This window comes from Bison bison, unplaced genomic scaffold, assembly GCF_000754665.1.
Source record: "Bison bison bison isolate TAMUID 2011002044 unplaced genomic scaffold, Bison_UMD1.0 scf7180017864461, whole genome shotgun sequence".
Classification (NCBI taxonomy): domain Eukaryota; kingdom Metazoa; phylum Chordata; class Mammalia; order Artiodactyla; family Bovidae; genus Bison; species Bison bison.
Window position 1 is genome coordinate 12,160,377 of NW_011495023.1, and position 25,427 is coordinate 12,185,803.

At 42.5% G+C, this 25,427-nt stretch overlaps 1 protein-coding gene across 2 annotated transcripts in view; it reads right to left on the reverse strand.

Annotated features, from left to right (window-relative positions):
- NMT2 (N-myristoyltransferase 2) overlaps window positions 1-25,427 on the reverse strand; it is a 60,389-nt gene that overhangs the window by 34,178 nt on the left and 784 nt on the right. The gene's annotated exons all lie outside the window — the stretch shown is intronic.

A 25,427-nucleotide genomic window follows, 5' to 3' on the forward strand; every position in this document is an offset into this window, starting at 1 on the left:
CAGGGTATTCCCATCTCTTTCAGAATTTTCCACAGTTTATTGTGATCCACACAGTCAAAGGCTTTGGCATAGTCAATAAAACAGAAATAGATGCTTTTCTGGAACTCTCTTGCTTTTTCCATGATCCAGCGGATGTTGGCAATTTGATCTCCGGTTCCTCTGCCTTTTCTAAAACCAGCTTGAACATCAGGAAGTTCACGGTTCACATATTGCTGAAGCCTGGCTTGGAGAATTTTGAGCATTACTTTACTAGCGTGTGAGATGAGTGCAATTGTGCGGAAGTTTGAGCATTCTTTGGCACTGCCTTTCTTTGGGATTGGAAAGACAAATTGGAAGTGGTCAAACAAGAGATGGCAAGAGTGAATGTCGACATTCTAGGAATCAGCAAACTGAAATGGACTGGAATGGGTGAATTTAACTCAGATGACCATTATATCTACTACTGCGGGCAGGAATCCCTCAGAAGAAATGGAGTGTCCATCATAGTCAACAAAAGAGTCCGAAATGCAGTACTTGGATGCAATCTCAAAAACGACAGAATGATCTCTGTTTGTTTCCAAGGCAAACCATTCAATATCACAGTAATCCAAGTCTATGCCCCAACCAGTAACGCTGAAGAAGCTGAAGTTGAACGGTTCTATGAAGACCTACAAGACCTTTTAGAACTAACACCCCAAAAAGATGTCCTTTTCATTATAGGGGACTGGAATGCAAAAGTAGGAAGTCAAGAAACACCTGGGGTAACAGGCAAATCTGGCCTTGGAATACGGAATGAAGCAGGGCAAAGACTGATAGAGTTTTGCCAAGAAAATGCACTGGTCATAACAAACACCCTCTTCCAACAACACAAGAGAAGACTCTACACATGGACATCACCAGATGGTCAACACCGAAATCAGACTGATTATATTCTTTGCAGCCAAAGATGGAGAAGCCCTATATAGTCAGCAAAAACGAGACCAGGAGCTGACTGTGGCTCAGACCATGAACTCCTTATTGCCAAATTCAGACTTAAATTGAAGAAAGTAGGGAAAACCACTAGACCATTCAGGTATGACCTAAATCAAATCCCTTATGATTATACAGTGGAAGTGAGAAATAGATTTAAGGGCCTAGATCTGACAGATAGAGTGCCTGATGAACTATGGAATGAGGTTCGTGACATTGTACAGGAGACAGGGATTAAGACCATCCACATGGAAAAGAAATACAAAAAAGCAAAATGGCTGTCTGGGGAGGCCTTACAAATAGCTGGGAAAAGAAGAGAAGCGAAAAGCAAAGGAGAAAAGGCAAGATATAAACATCTGAATGCAGAGTTCCAAAGAGTAGCAAGAAGAGATAAGAAAGCCTTCTTCAGCGATCAATGCAAAGAAATAGAGGAAAACAACAGAATGGGAAAGACTAGGGATCTCTTCAAGAAAATCAGAGATACCAAAGGAACATTTCATGCAAAGATGGGCTCGATAAAGGACAGAAATGGTATGGACCTAACAGAAGCAGAAGATATTAAGAAGACGTGGCAGGAATACACAGAAGAACTGTACAAAAAAGATCTTCACGACCAAGATAATCACCATGGTGTGATCACTCACCTAGAGCCAGACATCCTGGAATGTGAAGTCAAGTGGGCCTTAGAAAGCATCACTACGAACAAAGCTAGTGGAGGTGATGGAATTCCAGTTGAGCTATTTCAAATCCTGAAAGATGATGCTGTGAAAGTGCTGCACTCAATATGCCAGCAAATTTGGAAAACTCAGCAGTGGCCACAGGACTGGAAAAGCCTTATAAAAGGGTCCCTCAAAGGAAACCAATAGTTTTTCTGGCATAAATTCTTTAAAAATAGTCTTTCTTCTATAAGCATGCCTCTGTTTTTACTATGAGTAAATTTTAAACAAAAATTGAATCTTAAACACACTATTTTGAAATCTGGCTTTTTTTCTCCTTCCACTGAACAAATGTGTCTTGGATTTCTTTCTTTCCATGTCAGGATATATTGAGCTACTTCATTTCTTTTTAGCAACTGGGTAGCATTCCCTTGTGTAAGTATAGCATATTTTATGCAACATTCCTATATTAAATATACTGCTGCAAAAATATCTTCTGGTACTTCTATCTTTGTGCATTCATGCTGGTTTGTCCATAGGTGAAAATGCTAGGTCAAAGGGCACATATTTTTATTTTTACAAAATATGGTATTTAGTAAAGCAGTTACCAGCTTCCACCCCAACAGTAAGTCAGTTTCTGGTTCTGCATGTAGGGAGCTTGGAAGTCACCACTCCACCCTACCAGACTGAAAAACCAACAATTCCTCTGAGATCCCTAAGGGAGGGAGGGACACAGGACAAACTGCTGCCCCCAAGATTGGAGCAACAGTTTCTGGGAGCAGAGACTCACAAGTGGCAACCTCCATGGGAGCCAGTGCTCAGGGAGGAACCCCGGGACTGTAATTCACAAAGTCCTGGAGGCTGTGTGTGGACAAGCCTGAGAGTTACCAGCCCAGTCACAGGGGTCTCCCACACTTCTGTGAGTTTTACACCTGGAGCCCAATCAGGTTCACATGGTAGATACTGGAGAAGAATCTCCTCATACTTCTGGCAGAGGAATCATTTTAGAAATACGCCAGACATTCTGTGCTTCTTAACAAGGCCTGTTCTCAGCAGAAACTAGTCAACCAGAAACTAACCAGCTGGGCTATGATCAGAGCCTAACTGATCTGAGGAAGGGAAATACCCAACTCCAGCCCCCTTAAGCCATTCTATCCCACGTCTGTGACGTCACAGTCTAGAGGCACAGGCTCACCAGAAGACTGAGACCTAGCCATAGGACTTTAGAATGCTTCCTGTCCCCCCACACCTCACCACGGCATGCTATGCTATGCTAAGTCACTTCAGTCATGTCCGACTCTGTGCGACCCCATAGATGCCAGCCCACCAGGCTTCCCCGTCCCTGGGATTCTCCAGGCAAGAACACTGGAGTGGGTTGCCATTTCCTTCTCCAATGCATGAAAGTGAAAAGTGAAAGTGAAGTCGCTCAGTCGTGTCCGACTCCTAGCGACCCCATGGACTGCAGCCTACCAGGCTCCTCCGTCCATGGGATTTTCCAGGCAAGAGTACTGGAGTGGGGTGCCATTGCCTTCTCTGCACCACGGCATGACCATAGGCCTATTTACAGCAGTTCCTTTTACCCAGTACATCATGGCTGAGTATCAGGAAAAAAAAAAATGACAAGGCATTCCAAATACACAGTTGGAAAAGATACAGCAAGCATCAGAACTAGACAAGGTAGGGATGGTAGGATGATCAGACCTGGGATTGGAAACAACTATGATTAATATGCTAAGGGCGCAAATGGACAAAACAGAAAGCAAATTTTGGGATTTCTTTTGTTATCCCAAAATTACAAAATTTTGGAAATCCCGAAAGAACCGAGAAGAATCAAAACACTGTGACAGAAATGAAGAAGGTCTTTTGATGTACTTATTGGCAGACCGGATGTGGCTGAGGAAAGAATCTCTGAGCCTGAGGACATAGCAGTGAAAACCTCAGAACCCACCCCACCCCCTCCAAACTTGAAAAGCAAAGAGAAGATGGAAAAAAGAAGAATAGAGTATCCAAGGACTGTGAGGAAACCACAGAGTGTAACATACCTATAATGGGAGCACCAGAAGGAGGAGGGAGAAACAGAAGAAATATTTGAAACAATAATGACTGAGCATTTCCCCAAATCTACAGCAGGAGCTAACCCGCAGATCCAAGAAGCTCAGAGAATACCAAGCAGGATAAATGCCACCCGAACAGCATCTTGGCAAGATCATTTTCAAACTACAGAAAATCAAAGATGAACAGAGCCAGAGAGGAAAAATTACCTTACCTATAGGAGGCTTCCCTGGTAGCTTAGCTGGTAAAGAACCCACCTGCAATGCAGGAGACCCTGGTTCAATTCCTGGGTTGGGAAGATCTGCTGGAAAAGGGATAGGCTACCCACTCCAGTATTCTTGAGCTTCCTGGGTGGCTCAGAGGGTAAAGAATCCGCCTGCAATGCGGGAGACCTGGGTTCGATCCCTGGATTGAGAACATCCCCTAGAGAAGGGCATGGCAACCCACTCCAGTATTCTTGCCTAGAGAATCCCATGGACAGAGGAGCCTCACAGGCCACAGTCCATAGGATTGCAAAGAGCTGGACACAACTGAAGCAACTTAGCACACATGCACACACACAGAGGAACAACGGACAGAACAGTAAACAAGAACATTAGTTCACCTACATCTCTACTAGCACTGAAATATAACCATACTTTTTCATCTCTGACAATCTGATAGTTAGAAAAAAAGTCTCACTGTAGATTTAAATGTTCTTTTATTTAACCAGGAGTGAAGCTGGAAAATAGAAAATAGACCTAATGAGCATGAAACTAAGCAAAAAGATTTCTGGGCAGAAGGCTGAAAGCATGCTGGCTTTTCCCAGCTGTCTATAAGAAATGAGAACAGAGAGAGATTAACTCAAGAATGAGATTCTCAGCATTTGAATGAAAGAGAATTCCATGGACTGTATAGTCCATGGGGTCGCAGGAGTCAGACACGACTGAGCGACTCACACTTTAGAGAATACAAAAACCCAGGCAGTATTTGGGCTTCCCAGGGCAGCTCAGTGGTAAAGGATCTGCCTGCTAGTGCAGGAGGCACAGGAAACACGGATTCAGTCCCGGATTGGGAAGATTCCCTGGAGGAGAAAATGGCAACCCACTCCAGTATTCTTGTCTGGAGAATCCCATGGCTACACAGCCTGCCATGTAGCATGGCAGGCTACAGTTTGTGGGGTCACAAAGAGTCGGACACCACTGAGCATTGAGGCAGTACTTGCTAGACTCTGAATGAAACTGTTCCCCACCCCCAACATCTCCAGAAGGTGAAGTTCAGTTCAGTTGCTCAGTCATGTCCAACTCTTTGTGGCCCCATGGACTGCAGCATGCAAGGCTTCCCTATCCATCACCAACTCCCGAAGCTTACTCAAACTCATGTATATAAAGTCGGTGATGCAATCCAACCATCTTATTCAGGACTGACTTCCTTTAGGATTGACTTGGTGGATCTCCTTGCAGTCCAAGGGACTCTCAAGAGTCTTCTCCAACACTACAGTTCTAAAGCATTCTTCGGTACTCAGCGTTCTTTATGGTTCAACTCTCACATCCATACACGACTACTGGAAAAACCATACCTTTGACTAGACAGACCTTTGTTGGCAAAGTAATATCTCTGCCTTTTAATATGCTGTCTAGGTTGGTCATAGCGTTTCTGCCAAGGAGCAAGCGTCTTTTAATTTCATGGCTGCAGTCACCATCTGCAGTGATTCTGGAGCCCCAAAAACTAAAGTCTGTCACTGTTTCCCCATCTATTTGCCATGAAGTAATGGGATCGGATTCCATGATCTTAGTTTTCTGAATGAGTTTTAAGCCAACTTTTTCACTCTCCTCTTCTACTTTCATCAAGAGTCTCTTTAGTCCAGAAGATGAAAGCTTCACATATTAAGACGTGGCCTCAGGGGACTTAGCCGGTGGTCCAGTGGTTAAGACTCACCCTTCAAATGCAGGGATAGTGGGGTCAATCCCTGGTTGAGGAATTAGTCACCAGACTCCTCTGTTTATGGGATTCTCCAGGCAAGAATACTAAAGTGGGTTTCTATTTCCTTCTCCAGGGGATCCTCCTGACCCAGGGATTGAACCCATTTCTCCTGCAACTCCTGGATTGGTAGGTGGATTCTTTTTACCACTGAGCCACCTGGCAAGCCCCTAACAGATGAATAAAGAATATATACAATGGAATACTACTCAGCCATAAAAAAAGAATAAAATAATGCCATTTCCAGCAACATGGATGGATTTAAAAGATTATCATACTAAGTGAAATAAGTCAGAAAGATAAAGAAAAATACCATATAATACCACTTATATTTAGAATCTAAAAAATGAACCTATCTATAAAACAGAAATGGACTCATGAACACAGAGAACCGACTCAGTTCACTTCAGTTCAGTTCAGTCGCTCAGTCATGTCTGACTCTTTGCACCCCATGAATCGCAGCACGCCAAAGAACAGACTGGTGGTTGCCAAAGGTGAGGGGGTTGAAGGAGGGGAGGAACAGGAAGTTGGGATTAACAGATGTAAGCTTTTATATATAGAATGGGTAAACAAACTATATTTAATATCCTATAACAAACCATAATGGAAAAGAATACATAAAAATATATGTATGTGTAACTGAACCACTTAACACAACAATCAACTATACTTCAATTAAAAAAAAAAAAAAGAGTTAAGCCAAGAATCACCTCTTTCAAGAATCCTTCTTGTTCCTTTCTAATCTGAAGTAGGTGCTCCTAACTCAATGTTCCTTCTGCCCTCTGAAGTGGAAGTGTTAGTCGCTCAGCTGGGTCCAACTTTGCAACCCCAAGGACTGGAGCCTGCCAGGCTCCTGTGTCCATGAGACTCTCCAGTCAAGAATACTGAAGTGGGTTGCCATGCCCTTCTCCAGGGCATCTTCCTGACCCAGGGACTGAACCTGGGTCTCTTGTATAGCGGGCAAATTCTTTACCTTCTGAGCCACTCACACAATACCCTCCCATCTAGCACTCACAAAACCTGGTGCTCTTACCTGCTTTTCCCACTAGAGTATAGGCTCCCTAAGAACAGAAAGTCTCTCATCTCTCTCTTTAAAAACATATGTGAAATAATAGAGATAATATAAGGCCCCAGTCCCTGGCACAGAGCTGCTAGACTGCTGGAATTTCCTGGGTGGCGGTAGCAGTGTCTTCTGATCTCATTAGGTGCCTCTGGGTGGGCTCCTGGATGGTCATAAAGAACAAGCCATGATCAGAAGCTTGAGATTTTCATACCCCATCTGCAGTTCTCCAGATATGTGAAGGGGCAGGAAATGGAGTTAATTATCAGTCATAAGCCTTCAGGAGCAGAGACCTTCCCGGCTGGTGAACCTGGGAGAGGCTGGGAGCATGGACCCTGGAGAGGGTTTGGGAGCTCCATGTCTCAGCCCCTCACCCCTTGCCCCACACACCCCTTCCATCTGGGTGTTCATCTGTATCCTTTAGCACATCCTTTTACAATCAACTGGTAAGCAGTAAAAAGTGTTTCCTTTTCCTTTTTTTGGCCAAGTTGCGTGGTATGCGGAATCTTACTTCTCCAACCAGGGATTGAACCCAGGCCCTCAGCATTGAAAGCATGGAGTGCTAACCAGTGGACCACCAAGAAATTCCCTAAAAAGTGTTTTCTTGAGGACTTGGAATTCAAATTAACCACTACAAGGAGGGGTTCTTGGGAAGAACCTCAAGTTTGTAGCTGGTTGGTCAGAGGCACAGGGGACAGCCTGGACTTAGGACTGTGTCCCTAGGGGGGAGGGTGCAAACTGGTGGGACCGGGCCCTCCACCTGTGGGATCTAATGCTGTCTCCAGGTGGACGATGTCAGAGTCAACGCAGGATCCCTGCTGGCACTGCAGACATGCTTGGTGTCAGAAGAGCTGGGGGGTTACAGTGGTTACAGTCAGGAGAACACAGCAGGAGAACTGGGTTTTTCCTACTCAGATAAACACTACTGGTGCTCACCAGTACTTCTGACCCCCTCCCGTGGACGTTCCAGGGGATGACCCATACACTCCCCCACCTGAAGTAGGAAAGGTGGGCCCAAGCAGGCTGTTTGCTGAGCCAATGGAAGACACGGAGATGGAACAGGTGGAGCTCCCAGGGGGGAGCATGTGAGGGTGCTGTGCCTTCTCTTTGCTGACTTCCCCTCCCAGCCAGCCTGGCAGCCTCGTCAAGATGCTGCACTGGAAGGCGATGGGCCTCCGACAGCCGAGGCTAGAGGTCCCCTGAGGATAGAGACCCCCACCCGCCACGTGTAGTGCCAGGGAAAACAACTGTGCTGATTTAACCCAACAGAGCTGTGGGCTTGGTCTTTACCACTAAGAGGACCCCAGGTGGCAGTCTCATCACCCCATATCTAGGTCACAGAGGAACTCTTCTTTCTGGTGGCCATTTATGTATTAAATCACAAACTTTTTGAGTTATAGTGACTAATTCACTTCTCTGCAGAGTCAAAGCATGAAAGGCATGTTCAACAGTGAGAAAAAGTGTTTAAAAGATAAGCACATGAAGGATTTCCTCAGTGGTCCAGTGGTTAAGACTCTGTGCTTCCACTGCAAGGGGCTTAGGTTCGATCCCTGGTCAGGGAACTGAGGTCCCACGTGCCACGTGGTTCTGTCAAAAAATAAAAATATATAAAATAAAAGACACTAACAATTATTATTATTTTTTTTTTTAGAAAAGGGAAAGTGGATGAGCTATAGATGTGTGTTTTCCGGTTCTCCCTAATCCTGGAATAGAAAGTAGTGCTCGTTTTCTGCAATACATGAAGACCCCGCCAAATGACACCCTGTTGGTCTAAAAATAGTAATGCGTTCCCGTCCCCAAAACGAGCAGTTTGTTTTCACCGGGAGAATCAAATCTGCACCGTTGTGATGTTTATGTTTAAAATCATCTAGTAGGGAAAAAAAATCATCTAGTAGTTAAGGACTTCCAGAAATATCTGACTAGCGATTGGGTTTAAACAAACATCGCAGCCAGATAACGGAGCTAGAAATACGCCATGGGTAGCATGGTTTTGGAGTCCTTCTATTTCGGGCTTTCCTTCCCCAGGGCTCCCATGGCTGGTGCCTGTTCAGTAGTGAACTTGCTGCACTGTGCTTGTGTGACTTATGTGTGCATTTGTGTCAATAGTGAAGGGCATGGAAGAGAGCTGTTCCTGTTTGTGCCCCTGAGGTCGCCAATGCTTTACTGCCCAATACTAGTAGATTTTTATAACAAGTACTTCTTGAATGGATGAGTGAATAATTCTGGTTCTTGGGGTAGTTCCAATCACACACTGCCAGGAAGAAGATCTCTGAAAGCTACAGTTCTCCCTACCTGCATGGTGAAGCTGATCGCAGCCCATCACCCTGTATTCACTAAGCTGTCTACTATGTGCTCCGCACTGCACTGCATGCAGGGAAAGGGTGGCAGGGGTCTAGCCTTAAGGAGACTAGAATTTGGGAATCAGAGCTGCAAAGTTTATCTTTAGGACAACTGGAACCAAAAAAGATAATGACAAGACTTGGCGAGGATGTGGAAAAACTGGAACCCTCATACACTGCTGGTGGGAGTGTAAAATGGCACAGGCACTCTGGGAAACAGTCCGACAGTTACTCAAAATGCTCCACAAAGATCTACCACATCTCTCAGCAATACAACTCCTAGGTAGATGACTACGAGAAATGAAAATATCTGTGCCCACAGACACTTGTACACAAATATCCATAGCAGCGTTTTTCATAATACCCAAAAAGTAGAAGAAACCACCCAAATACCCATCACCTGGTGAATAAAGAAAATGTGGTATATCCATACAATGGAATATTATTCAGCAATTAAAAAATGAAGTATTAATTCATGCAACAACATGGATAAACTGTGAAAACATTACACCAAATGAGAGAGTCACAAAGGGCCACACACTGTATAATCCCGTTTATATGAAATGGCCAGAAAAGGCGAGTCTAAAGAGAAAGAAAATGGATCAGTGGTTGTGAGTGGCTGGGAGGACAGGGGGTGTCAGCGGGTGACAGCTAAGGGATGCATGGTTTCAGTTTGGTGTGATGAAAACATTCTAAAATTGATTTTGGTCACAGCTATACAACTCTGTGAATACAATGAAAGCCATGGGACTGTACACTTTAAATGAGTGAATCGCAGGTACATGGATAGTATCTCAACAAAGCTGCTGAAAAAGTGGCAGATGAAATTTCTTCCATGGGATGGAAAGATTCTGAGAAGCCCTCAGGATAAGAGGAAAATCCCTGCCCGAGAAGATTCTTCTGGGAAATCCGATGGAGAAAAGGGTTCAGACTCGCTGCCTGAAGTTGATTACTGAATCCCATACCTTTAGCCACGGAAATCATGCAGCCCTTTTACAAAGATCTCTTGGATTTTTAAGAAGAGAAGTTCCATTTTCCACCTCCCCCACAATTCATATGAAAAATCCATAAGGAAAAGCATCCCCATTTTGCTACCCCAGGAAGGCCAGATACTTGCAACTCTGCCTAAAGAGAATCTTTGGCACGTTTCAAACCCCACGGGTAAACCAACGGACTATTTCTCAGCCATGGAAATGTCAAACATTTAATAAGCACATCCTGCAGATCTCTTTGACATAGTCAGAGATTCTGCAGACTAGGACTTAATGGAATGAGCAAAGCCACATTTTATAGGAAACTGTAAACATTTTACAGTTGCTCCAGGAGAAACAAGTGAGAGAGAGAGAGAGACCGCCAGCTGCCCACAAAGACCCATTCCCCCTTGGTCTGGGAGCTCACAGCTAGACTATGCTTCCCTGTTGCTGGCAGGTCAGGTACAGTCATGCGACTGAGTTCCAGTCACTGGCATAAGAGTATACGTGAACCCCCACTTTCTGCTGGCCCAGAGAGGAGCCTGGGGGTGCTCCCTCATGCTCTCCCTCCCCCGGGCTGGTTGGAGGCAGGTGTCAGATGAGACAGTAGAGGATGGCAGAGTCACGTGATGAAAGGGGGCCAAACCCTGATTGACAAGATGAAGGGAAGTCCCCTTACCATCCATGTGTATACCTGTCCAGGGCTGTCCCATCAATAAGGAAAAAACTTTATCATGTTGAACAGTTACACTGTAGGGTCTAGTCCTTATAGCAGTTTCAGTTCAGTTCAGTTCTGTCACTCAGTTGTGTCTGACTCTTTGTGACCCCATGAACCACAGCACACCAGGCCTCCCTGTCCCTCACCAACTGCCAGAGTCTACCCAAACCCATGTCCATTGAGTTAGTGATGCCATCCAACCATCTCATCCTGTGTCGTCCCCTTCTCCTGCCATCAATCTTTCCCAGCATCAGGGTTTTTTCCAATGAGTCAGTTCTTCGCATCAAGTGGCCAAAGTATTGGAGCTTCAGCTTCAACATCAGTCCTTCCAAAGAACACCCAGGACTGATCTCCTTTAGCATGGACTGGTTGGATCTCCTTGCAGTCCAAGGGACTCTCAAGAGTCTTCTCCAATACCACAGTTCAAAAGCATCAATTCTTCAGTGCTCAGCTTTCTTTATAGTCCAACTCGCATATCCATACACGACTACTGGAAAAACCGTAGCCTTGACTAGATGGACCTTTGTTGGCAAAGTAATGTCTCTGCTTTTTAATATGCTGTCTAGGTTAGTTATAACTTTCCTTCCAAGGAGTAAGCGTCTTTTAATTTCATGGCTGCAATCACCAACTGCAGTGATTTTGGAGCCCAGAAAAATAAAGTCAGCCACTGTTTCCCCATCTATTTGCCATGAAGTGATGGGACCAGATGCCATGATCTTAGTTTTCTGAATAGCCTGTCATAACTAACAGGTCTATTTTAAGAGCTTGATGTATGGTATGGAATGCCAAAGATAAACAACTCTTAAATTTTAAAAAATTTTCTTGGCCGTGCCACATGGAAGTTGAGCCCCCTGCATTGGAAGGTGGAGTCTTAACACTGAACCACCAGGGAAGTCCCAAGAAACAATTTCAGATTTCAGAGGATTCCATCAGAGGGATCACTTACCCTCTCCCCATAATGACCATTAATAGTTTGATATTATAATTATTTTACAAAAAGTTCCCCTTTGATTTCCAATTTCCTGCATAGAAAATGGTAAGATTATAACTGATTTTAATCATTTCCGTATTTTCATGCATTTTCTAAACTGTCTATAATAACCACAATGCCTTGACAACTAAAATATTATTAAGATACAACAAAGCTCAAGAATAAATAGATCAAAGAAGTGGAGTAGGCAGGCCAGTAACACTCATTACATACAAGAACTTGATATATGATGATTACATCATAAATCAGTAGTGAAATGAGTTGTGTTGGCTTTGCTAACATCTATCCATACCTAGAATAGCATCTGGCATATGATAGATGCTCAAGTAAATATCTGTTGAATGAATAAGCAAAAGAATGACAACAGGGACTTTCCTGGTGGTGCAGTGGTTAAGGCTCTGCACTTCCAATGCAGGGGGTATGGGTTCAATTCCTGGTGGGAGAACTAAGATCCCACAAGTCACTTGGCATGACCAGAACACCTCGAAATAAACATTTTTTAAAAAATCCAATTAAAAAGAATGACAGTAAAAGTCATTCACTTCATATCAGTGAAAGAAATAATTTCTTAAATAAGGACCCAAAAGTACACACTATAAGATAAAACTTGACTACATCTAAGTGAAATATTTTGTGGCAAAGTGATTATAAACAAAATTTTAAAACTACAGAAGGACATGAGGAAGGAGGTGAGGTATTTATAAAACACATGATAAAGTAGTACTAGCAAGCTCTTTTCCTGCTTACATTCTATCTCCAGCATAGTATAGACAGGCAACATACTATCCTGGTTAGGACTGCAGGCCTTAGCTAGAGTTGGACCACCTGATTTTGAAACCTGCCTCCACTACTTCCCAGCTGTGTGACTTGGAATATATTACTTAACCTCTCTGTCCTTCGGTTTCCTTGCCTGCAAAAGATGAAGTTTTCAAAAGATGGTGTTCCCAAAATTGTGAGGCTAAAACGAGTTAATATGTTAGTAGTTGACACAGAGAAATCACTCAGTCCAGGATAGCTATTATTATGATTATCCCGCTTTATTTTTCTTCATATAACTTCTTGAGAGCTAAGAATATAGTATTTATTTGTCTTCTTCTGACTAGAACATAAAATCCATAAGACAGCCTCTTCCATTGTATTCTTAGCACCTTAACAGTATCTGAGGTATAAAATAAATATTTGCTGGATGAATGAGAAATCAATGTAAAAATCACTAGGAAGATAAAAGACCAAGAGAAGAATGGGCTGAGGATATGAATAAATGATTTGCAAAAGAGGAAATCCTAACAGTCAAAAAATTTATGAAAAGATGCTCAACCTCACCAGCAATGAGGAAACTGAAAATGAAACCACCTCAGATTCTACTTTTTCTCCTTGATTTGCCAAACATTTTCAAGTCTAATAATACCGGAAAAATGTGAGGTAAGGGAACACTTATATAATGCTGGTACAAGCATTTTGGCAATAAACTAGCACCCCCACCATAACTATCTTCAACATCATCATCACTATCATCCTCATCACTGCCACCATCAACATCACCACATCAACACCATCACCACAATCAACATCACCACCACCATTAACATCATTACCACCATCACCATAACCACTATCATCACCATCATCCTCACCACCACCACCACCATCACCCCATCAACACTATCACCACAATCAACATTATAGTCATTACCACTGCCATCACCATATCCACCACCACCACCACCACCACCAGCAACATCACCATAACCACCACCACTACAATCAACATCATAATCACCACCATCATACCACCATTCTCATCACCATCATGGTTGTCGGCATAACAGTTAACACTTCAGTGCACTCATGGGGCAAGCACCTTACATATCTACACTATGTGTAAACTATCACAACCACTGTGTGAGGTTAAGTCCTCTGACTATAGTTACTCCCAATTTACAGAAGAGGAAACCACAATATGCAGAAGTTAAATACCTTGCTGAACATCACAGCTAAACAGCAGCAGAGCCAAGGATTCAAATCAGTCACTCAGGCTCCAGGATCCAATTAATTACTATGCTATATCATCTCCTATTTATCCACTGCCCCTGGCTGAGTATCTGTTTAAGTATTTATTGGCAATCTCGAGGTCTTCTTTGGGGAATGACCTCTTCTTTTATGAACATTTAAAAAAAATTAACCAGGCAGTCTTTTATTGAATAGTAACAGATCTGTATGTGTTTGTGTATAGGTGTGTATGTGTATTCTGTTTGGGATCTCAAGTCACTTTACTGAGAGGGAAATGCACTACCCAGGAGAAAATATATATGAGGTGATTTGGCACAGTTTAAGAAAAATATAGGGGTAACCCAAGGAGCATCACAGTGCCCAGTTGATGGAAGAAAACTCACAGCCCCAGCTGCACGGGAGTCGGGCTGAGGTCAACTCAAACTCTCCAGAGTACTGGCCACAGGCTGTTCCCATACTCCATCAGGGCACCCATCTGATACAGGCTGATCACATGGCTGCCCCACTCAAGAACTGATTTTATCGACAGTTCAGGTTCTCTTAATAGAAGCGCCTTGAGTGAGTCGGGTTTTTTGTTTGTTTGTTTTTGCCCACACCATCCATTATGTGGGATACTCCCCAATCAGAAATCGAACCCATGCCCCTGCATTGAGAGCACAGAGCCTTAATCACTGGACTGACAAGGAAGTCCTGAGTGAGTCTGTTTTCTCAGCAGCCAATCTGTGCGATTCCAGTCATGACTTCTTCATCTGCTTCCTCCCCAAGTGCGATGCACAGTCCAGAGCAAGAAGCCAACCTTGACGCTCTCAGCACCTGGCTTCATCACAGCACGACCTTCATCAGGATTTCAGCCACCTCATCAATTAGGGAGCTTCATCCCTAGCTCAGCAACTTCCTTCCCCGAGGTTCCTTAGAACCACATCATCTCTGGTCAAAGCAGAAAGTCACAGAGAAGACCTTGGAGCGCTCCAAGCTCAAAGCTACCCTAGAATTTTGTGACCAGTGAGGAGCAGAAACTGACAATGACCTTAATCATTATAAAGGTCAGCCAAGGAGACAGGCAGCGGTAGCTACTGAGGCTGGAGCATGGGGCAGCAGCCACAGTGGGACCAGCCAACAATCCCAATGTTTCCATGTCAGCAGTAGAGGGTGGTTGTCTCTGGCAGTGGCTCACCAATAAGCCCTGGGCAATCCTGGCCCAGCTAGAGTAGGACCCTGGATGATTCCCTTTCCTAGTTTCTGGTCTACAGTTTGTTAACCAATTCCCCCTTTTAGATATTGGGTTGTTCCCAAGTTTCTAGTTCTTTCAGCTTTTACCATAATCTAAATGTGGGAAAACAGGTTCTATCTCAGTAGCCTTCTTTTTTCATGATTATTTCATTATTATCCAACACATTTGAAGCTTGCTTCCCATAAAAATCCAATTCTTTCATGTTGAGGTTTGACAGAAAACAACAAAATTCTGTAAAGCAATTATCCTTCAATTAAAAAAATAAATCATTAAACAAACAAAAATCCAATTCTAATAAGGCTGTGGAAACATGCTCAGTCATGTCCGACTCTTGGCAACCCCATGGAATGTAGCCTGCCAGGCTCTTCATGGGATTTCACAGGCAAGAAGACTGGCATGGGTTGCCATTTCCTCCTCCAGGGGAACTTCCCTACCCAGGGATCGAACTTGAGTCTCCTGCTAACTCATCATAAAATTTTATCAATATGCACTGGTCAGAAATAGTCCAGCATGAAGTTTAGTCTGTGAAGTAAGACTTGTCCTTGCAGATTATCCAAGATCAGAATGAAGGAGGAAATATTTTAAATGCTCCTAAAAACTGTTTGTATATCTTTAAGATCATTACACATAACTGAAAAACTAAATATAAACTGCTCAGATATTCCACAAATTTCTTAAAAGTGTATTTGCTTGCATTGCACTTAACACTGCTTCAAGATGAAATGGTGAGCAAAACAAGTAGAAAAATCAAGTTTTCCAAAAAGGATTGAGGGTGTTGGTAGAGCATAGCCTTCGAGATAGTCCAGATCAGTGAAAAATTAACCAATTTCCTACAGCCTTTCTCACTCATGCTCACAAATGTTTTTTTTTTTTTTTTCCCAATAATAGAACTATTTTATTAAACATATGAACGTACTGATTTTGTACAACACACATTTCTTTCTCTCCTCTGCCCCAGGAAGCCAGCACTCTAGAACCCCATGTTTATAAAAACACACTTTGGCAGCTACTATGCAAGGTGAAAAAAGTGCAATTCTGAAAGTGACAACACACAACCAAAGTGGGGAACAGAAAAGGCAGAGCGGAGTGGGCCCAGGGCTGCTCCTCTTCTCTCAGGAGGAAACAATTTAAGAATAGAAACTCTTGAGCATTATTTAAGCAGTACTGCCCAACTCTCTTGGTAGCATCTCTGTTTCAATTCCATTTATCTTGATGTTGTAACTAACTAATCTGTTACTTCTTTAAGAAATTCTGCCCTGGTTTATATCCTTTTCAGTGACCCATATCCCTTTGAGCTTCAAAAACACAGAAGTCGCTCAGTTGTGTCTGACTCTTTGCGACTCCATGGATGGTAGCCCACCAGGCTCCTCGGTCCATGGGATTTTCCAGGCATGAATACTGGAGTGGGTTGCCGTTTCCTTCTCCCACAAATGTTTTTATGATAGAAGATCAGCCCATACACAGTTACACAGTAGCTCCCAATTCTATGACTTTTCTCATTTCCAGATCTTTCAGAGTGAAGGAAGATGATTAACAAGTCAAAAAAAATTTTTTTTCTGGCTGTGATTCATTTCAATATTTCATTACCACTGTTAAATTTAATAAGATTAATGTGCCAGCAAAGTTCACAATTTGATGTGCTTTTCAAATGATATCCCTATTTCTGAATTCTCTTGCTAGATCCAATTTTCATTTTTAATAATACTTCCTCTTTTGAATAATTCCAATGATGCTCATGGACCTAACCAATTCTCTCATTAAAGGAATGTTCTACGTATTGATGAAATCCTTATGGTTACAGCGTATAACAAAACATTAGGCCCCCCCTGCCCCGCCACACTCCCAGAAAAATCTGATGCAGAAGCAAGGGACAAGATGTACCTGGCAGGGAAGGAAAATCATCATCTCAGGCAGTTAAATATGTGAGGAGGGGCAAGAGGCTCCAACAGAAGGAAGGTAATAGCCAGATCTCATCTAGGTTGCAGGGATTCCAGGGACCGATGCCTCTGAAAGGCTAGGTAGAAACACTGGAACAGAGTTTCTGTTCTTGCTTGACCTCGAGTAGAAGAGCTGAGTGATGAGTCTGTGATATGAGACCAAGTGCAAAGGCCAGAAACGAGATGCAGAGAAAACATGATTTCAGGGGGCAGTCAAGGTTCAGAGGCTGAGTGGAGGCTGTGCAGGTGGCCTTCTTCCCCAGGAATCACAAAAGTGAACTTTGAGTTCTCAAACATAAAGGACAGGACCTCCCAGATCCAAAAGGGAGCCAGAGGTCATGGTCCACTTTGGGATGGTAGAAGAAAGAGACAATGACATTTTTTTTTAAAAAGCAAAAGCAGATGCAGACTAGTATACAGAGGATGGATAAAAAAACAACATCCTACCACATAGCACAGGGAACTATATTCAATGCCTTATGACAAACCAGAATGGAAAAGAATAAGAAAAATATACACATGTATAACTTTGTCATAGAGCAGGAATGAACACAACATTGTAAACCAACTATACTTCAATAAATGTTTTAAAAACAAAATTAAAAAATAAAAATGTAAAAAAACACAGAAACACCCCAGAGCTCAGAAAACGTGTCTGAAAGAGAAGGAACAGCTGGCAATGCCTAGGATGACAGCTTAAAGGTGGGGACAAGTCAGGAGTCAGTCAGGACAGGTGTCGGTCTTTTGCCATTGTTTATACTGCCCCCCACCTCCGGGCTGTGAAAAACAGGTTAATCCAAGGAGCTCTGGGGGCCTCACAGTACCTGAGGCAAAAGGTCTCTGGTTCTTAAACCTGAGGGATGGGACAGGGCTCAGGACAAAGTGCATACTTGCTAAATCCTACGAATTTGAGAGTCAAATTCTTCAATTTCCCAATCAAGACACTCATACCCAGAGAGATTTATTGACCTCTATTTCGACATCTGACTGAAGGGAAGTTTTTCAATTCCTGGTTTAATACTCATTTCCACACACCACACCGCCTGCCTAAAACTTGTTATTGGGAACAGCTTTTAAATTATTCATGAAGAAATATTTTGAAGAAGTGCTATACATCCAAGTATACTTGTTTCAGCGTTGTTTCATTAGCACAAATGATTGAAAACAGCCTCATGATCTAAGAACAGGGGACAGATTAAATGAGTAATGGGACATCCATGCAATGATGGTACACAGTCTTTCAAAAAATTAGGTTCAGGGTTTCTCTGGTGGGCTCAGTGATGAAGAAACCACCTGCCAAAGTAGGAGACACAGGTTCGATCCCTGATCCTGGAAGATCCCACATGCCTTGAAGCAGTTAAGCCCATGTACCACAACTATTGAGCCTGTGCTCTAGAGCCCAAAAGCTGCAGCTACTGAGCCCATTCGCCCTAGAGCCTGTGCCCCACAGAAAGAGAAGCAAGCCACTGCAATGAGAAGCCAATGCACTGCAACTAGAGAGTCGCCCCCGCTCGCCCACAACTAGAGAAAAGCCAGTGCAGCAACAAAGATCTAGCACAGCCAAAAATAAAAATAACTAAATAAAAAAATAAAATTTTTTTGGAAAAATGAGGTTGAGGGAATTCCCTCGCAGTTCAGTGGTTGGTTAGGATTCGACGATTTCACTCTCAAAGGCCCAGTCCTCTGTTGGGGAGCTAAGATCAGTGCAGCCAAATAAACAAAAAATGAGATTGGTCTATGGGTTTTGATATATAATAGCCTTCCCTGATAGTTGGTAAAGAATCCATCTGCCTGCAACGCAGGAGAACCCGGCTTGATTCCTGGATCAGAAAGATCCCCTGGAGAAGGGAAAAGCTACCCACTCCAGTATTCTGACCTGCAGAATTCCAGGGACTGTATAGTCCATGAGGTCGAAAAGAGTCGGACACAACTGAGCAGCTTTCACTTTCACAAAAATATGTATATGGATTTCCAGGATACACTGTTAAGTGACAATTCAAGGTGCAGGAATGAAGGGGCATGCTGCCATTGGTGGTGAATGCCTGTTCCACGTAAGCACGCTCGTGCACACATGCACACACCCCGCAGCCTTGTACGTGTGTAGGATGCCACCAAGAGGACACGTCAAAAACTGGCATCAGGAGATGCTCACGGGGAGGGAAACTCAAGGCTGGCAGAATGAGAAGTCCTCTTCACAGGATACCCTTCTTGTGCTTCTTGAAGTTTGTACCATATGCTCATACTACTAATTATAAAAGACGAAGGTCCCTGCAAAGTCAAGGGTGACATGCAGAAGTCCTATTCGTTACAGTACAGGTCGAGCTGTGCGGGTCAAGCGGAAATAACAGCAGCACAGGACACAGACGCTCACGTCTCTCTCCAGGGAAAGTTGTAGCTTCCCTCAATGGGGAAGTTCCGCTCTCCTGCCTACGGTGTACCATGTGGCCCTGCGACAAGTCACCTACCTGTGAGCCAGAGCTTCCTTCCGGTAAAACAAGGGTCTGCCTGAGAAGATGGCTGAGAAGACGGGTGGGGGTGTGACGGGGGCAGAGGCACCGGGTGAAGATGCACTGGGTAAGGGCCACAGGGCCTTTGCCAGGGGCTGTCACCCTCAGTTACAATGACTGGGGAAAGCGCCATGAAAGAAAGGGTGATGGAGCTGGACTCTGAACTTGGAGAAGAGGCGGAAGTGGGAGAACTAAGAGACCACTCTCAGAGGGGCACTGCAGGAGGCTGCGACCTATTGCAGGTGGAGTGGAATGGATGCCACTGAATCCCTCAGGTGAACAACGATGTCTGACATTGAATTTGAACTTGTTTTCTGCCTTAGGCTACAGTCAAACCTGATTCATTGGAAAGACCCTGATGCTGGGAAAGATTGAAGGCAGAAGAAGGGGACAACAGAAGACGAGATGGTTGGATGGCATCACCGATTCAATGGACGTGAGTTTGAGCAAGCTCCAGGAGATGGTGAAGAACAGGGAAACCTGGGGTGATGCAGTCCATGGGGTCGCAAAGAGTCTGACATGACTAAGCAGCTAAACAACAACAGTACTTAAGAATTCCAACTATCCAACTGTCAAACAAATTTTAATCAACCATGTTAAAAGAAACATTGGATTATCTGCATAACCCCTCCAAAGGAAGTATTACAAAATCATCTCACACAAAAAAGCAATCAGAAACTAATCAGCCAAAATGTAAGTAAAATTGTATTATAAAGATGTGTCAGACAGTTATAATTTAAAATATGATGTTTTTCTGGATATAATTATACTTGTAGTATTTCTAAGATTTTTTAATTTATAATCTGTTTTCTCTTCTCATTCCAATTAAATACCATCTTTGGTTTTCATTATGTGAGAAAAAAAAAAAAGTCTAGGGAGAAATGCTACAGGACCCAAAGCATTCAGGGCTAGTGATGAGGGAGACAGGGGCAATAAGGACGTGCTGGAGGACCATAAAAACCTCAGTAGCCATAAGACCCCCAGGAATATGTATGAGGTTGAGCCATTTTGTTAGATGTTAAAGAAAAGGGTGATCCTGGAAGATAAAATGATACAAAAACCCTTGGTTTTTAGAAAAATGAGGAGAAAAATCCCAGCAGCTTCTAGACTGAAAACAAGGCAAAACAAAGAAAATGAATATGGTTGCCTATAAAAGAAAGAGAAGCAGACAGGCAGAGAAACATCTGTTCCGCTAAATGCTAAAGATAATAAAAAGATAATAAAATAATGTTTACGGAGCTTGAAGGAAAACGATTATCACAGAATTATGTTTGCATCCAGACTCTGGCTCATGCAAAAAAAGCATCTTCAGACATATAGGAGGTTAGAAAATATATCATCTACACACTCTAATAAAAAAATTAAATGAGAAAATACTCAAAGAAGAAAGGAGAAGGTGCAGTTTATAAGAAATAGTGGTTAGCAATGAAAACAGTAAAGCTGTCAAGACGGTTTAAGACATTTTTTAAACTATGGATGTGAATATAACACAACAGTTAAGAAAAAAGCTTTAATATAATACAAGGGCAAAAAGAAAAGCCAGATGGAATTAAAATCCCAGATTATTTCAACAAAACCTAGGATATGTAAAGGAAGGAGAAATCCAAATATCCTATACCGTTTGTCTTGTTTGGTAGTAGAATATTTTAGACATTGGTTAAGTTTTTACACTGACAGAGAAATACAGGAAAAAAGCATCCTTGTTAGAAACTTAATAGTAATTCCCAGAAGAAGAAAAATAGGATATAAAGCTCCTCAACCATTAGAGGAGAAAAAAATAAAGGATGTATGGAAACTTGACATATTCTGTAAAACACAAGAAAAGAATGAGGAAGTATTCTGAATACCAAGAAGGCTTACAAAATTCAAAGGCAGGATATGATCTGAGCTGTTTAACACATTGGCCACGACCCACATGTGGCTATTAAATTCTATTAGTTTCAAATTAGAATGGAATAAAATTTAAAATTCAGTGCCTCAGTCACACTAGTCACATTTCAAGCGACCAGTGATCTCTGTATCACACATTTTCATAATAGCAGAACAGTCTAGCAGACAACACTCACAGCCAGTGCAAAATACAAGGTAATATGAGTCTATATAAAGTATGATCTTATTTATGTTAAATATACATTTACATACACATATAAATATATAAAGGGGTACCCAGGTGGCTCAGTGGTAAAGAATCCACCTGCCAATGCAGGAGACACAGGGTACTCGGATTCGATCCCTGGGTCACGAAGATCCCCTGGAGGAGGGCATGGCAACCCACTTCAGTATTCTTGCTTGGAGAGAATCCCATAGACAGAGGAGCCTGCTGGGTTACAGTACACAGGGTCACAAAGAGTCAGACATGACTGAGCACACATGCACATAAATATATAAACATTTATGTTTATATATGGTTGCGTCAGTTTATATATGATTGAGTTTATATATGATTATATATAATTGAGTTTCTATATGATTGAGTCAGTGAAAAATAAAAAATAACAAAAGCATCTATATAATGTATGATCTTACTTAGGTAAATATATATGTGTGTATATATGTATATAAATATAAATAACAATAAATTACACGGTTAATAGTGGTATCTCTAAGAAGTAAGATGACTAAGGGACTTGCTTTCTCCATATATCTTACTGTTTGTATTTTCATTAAGCATATTACTCTTCCAAAAAGTAAAAGTCATTAATATATTTTCAACAGGAATAACTGTAGACCAACCAACCAATCTCTTTCTTGAACTTGGTTCCAAACCCTGGGTTAACCCAGTAACTGACTTTAACTTTTATATATCTACCATGTACACTTGGGTTAATAAATAATTTGAAGATAGCACAGCATGTGTCTAATATACTTAGAGACTTTCTTAGAGTTTGGCCAAGCCCTGCAAGAAGTTTGTTCTGAGCCCCAGAGTGATAGCATCCTTTCAGATGGAAACCTTTGATCATTTTAAATGTTATTTCCCAAATCAGGAGGTTGCTTGAGCAAAAGTTGTTAGCTCACCTTTCCATTTAGATTTACTGTATTAATGTATATGTGTGTTGAGTCTCTTTGATTGTGTCCAACTCTTTGCTACTCCACAGACTGCAGCCCACCAGGTTCCTCTGTACATGGGATTTTCCAGGCAAGAATACTAGAGTGGCTTGCCATGCCCTCTTCCAGGGGATCTTCCCGACCCTGGATCAAACCTTCGTCTCTCGTGTCTCCTGCATTGGCAGGTGGGTTCTTTACCACTAGCGCCATAGATAACAGATCACATTTCAGAAATAGCAGTTTTGAATTATCCCTTAAGTTTTCCATGATAAAAAATACATATTGAGAATTCTAGTAATTTTCTGCATCTTCCCACAGACCCTACAGTTTACTGAAGAAAAGATCAACAACAAAGTCAGAACTAATGACATGGTACACAGAGTAGCTTCCAATATTCTCCCCTTAAATTGGAGGTAAGAAAAGAGAGGTTACTGCTAAGTCACTTCAGTCGTGTGCGACTCTGTGCGACCCCATAGACGGCAGCCCACCAGGCTTCCCCGTCCCTGGGATTCTCCAGGCAAGAACACTGGAGTGGGTCGCCATTTCCTCCTCCAATGCATGGAAGTGAAAAGTGAAAGTGAAGTCGCTCAGTTGTGTCCGACTCTAGCAACCCCATGGACTGCAGCCTACCAGGCTCCTCCATCCATGGGATTTTCTAGGCAAAAGTACTGGAGTGGGGTGCCATTGCAGGGTCTCTGATAAAAGAATTTCAAAGTTTTAAACTTTCCCAAATGCCAGATCTTTAATTTTTGTTAAGAAAAATAATATATTTAAAATGTCTGGGAATAACCCTCAAATACCAAAACTATTTCAGATCTACCCTAGGGGATAGTTCAGTCACTTATCTGCCAACAAAGACATCGTCATATATGCTTATTTTATTCCCTATGTAAATATTCTTGGTAACTATTCACCACAGTGAATAATGAGGGGAAAGTTCTCTGAGTGAAAAGGGGATGAGACACATCAATTTGTCCAGGAAATACGCACTTTGAAAGTCAGTGTTTGTAAAGCAAGGAGAGAGATTTGGTTCTGCTGCTAACTTAAATGCTAATTTAAAAGAATCCACCTGCGATGCAGGAGTCACGGGTTCGATCCCTGGTTTGGGGACATCCCCTGAAGGAAAAAATGGCAACCCACTCCAGTATTCTTGTCTGGAAAATCCCATGCACAGAGGAGCCTGGTGGGCTACAGTCCATTAAGTTGCACAGAGCTGGACAAGACTGAGCACACGTGCACACTTTTCTCCTGAGGCTCTGGTTTTAGTATGTGTAAGACAATAAGTAAATACATTATACTCAACAGTGGATGTAAATTAATTCTTTCAGGCCACAAGTGTACTATTTAGTGAATGACTGCTCTGTGTACTGACCCACACCTGGTAGCCTCCAACTGATCATTCACCTTTAAAATATCCATTCCTTCAAAGCCTCATTATCTGTCACCTGATTTCAATTGGTGGAGCATGAAGAGGCCAGGTGTAGAAAAGAGGTGTCTTTCAAATTTTAACATTTATAAACTTGAGCTACTTAAGAAGAAAAAAAAATCTAGGTTTCCACTGAGCCATATCATCAGTATCCAAGCCAAATAAAACACAATTACTCCCCCATATTTGGCACATGCCATCTGAATTAAAATCCAAAAAAGTGGTCCAACTAGCACAGCCACTTGGATTTTTACTAATCTCCTTACATTTTAATAGACTACAATAAACCCATTACAACAATTTCTTCCTTCTAGAAGCTTAAATCATGTTATCTGTTCTTGGGGAAAATATTTCAGTCCATTGAGCAGCTCTAATTTTGAGTAACTGTGCTAACGTATAATTAATGTGCCGATGCACTAAACTGAAAACCTTGGAAGAAGGCATGGATATGCTTTCGGGTGTGAATGTGGGAACTGCAAGGTTCCTGGCGGCAGCTTCCCCATCACCTGCTACACAGGTGAGTAATTTTCTGTACCATGGGACATTCTTGACTATATAAGCAAAGAAGTACATAATCAAACCTTCAAAAGGATGAAGAACAACAAAGAGACATAATAGGGGAGAAGACAGACTGTCAAGGATCTTGCTAGAAAGACAGGTGCTAAAGTTTGGGGGGTAACTCGGCACATTTGCATCTGTGCCCATTTCTGGCACTAGTGCCATTGTTTCAATAACATATCTATATTTAGCTATCTATCATAGACGAATTTCTATCACTGCATAAACAGAACTGGAGCTCAGATGTCTGCAGAATTTCCTTTCCTCTCTTTTTAAAAAAATATTCAGACTAGAATTCTAACATTCTGTACTTGCAGCTGCCACTGAAAAATATTCATGCCAATGAAAGATACATTTAGTCAGCTTTTCTCTTTCTTGATCTCTTTTAATATTTTATAACACTTTAAAACTCAAAGTTCCTGTCTTAAATAAATCTCCAAGCAGACGTTAAATAGAATGTAAATACTCCACACTTTAAATCATCAATCATTTAAAGAATCCTCTCCATGAACTGAATAAATAAGCCATCTGTGACTAAGGCCTCCCTATCATGTTTTTAAGCTGACCCACTTCTTCGCCAGTCACCATGGTTTGCAAAATCTCACTTCTAAAGGGATAAGTGCTGGGCGCCAGAGCATAGTTCGAATCCAACTGGGTAAAAGGCTAATTAATGTAAACACAAGTTGGGATTTAAAATGACCCCCCTATCTATAAAAACAAAACTTCAATACCCCCCTTCACCGGAAGCAATCTTTTCCCCCCAAAGGAGAGTGAATTAAGTCTGCAGCGGGGGAGAATGGGAGCCAGTGAAAGGAAGAAGAAACCTAATCAGGTGTTAAAACGGGTGTCCTTGGACATCAAGCAGCAAACAGGATCTGGTCGGGTCGGCGGGAGCGACCCCCCAAGACTGAGTTGAAATTTGGGTCGGGACCGCTCCAGAGATGCGGACTCGCTCGGCGGGGGCGGATCTGTGCGACCCCAGAAACCCAGCCGGGACCCCCGGCGCCCCCTGCCCGGGT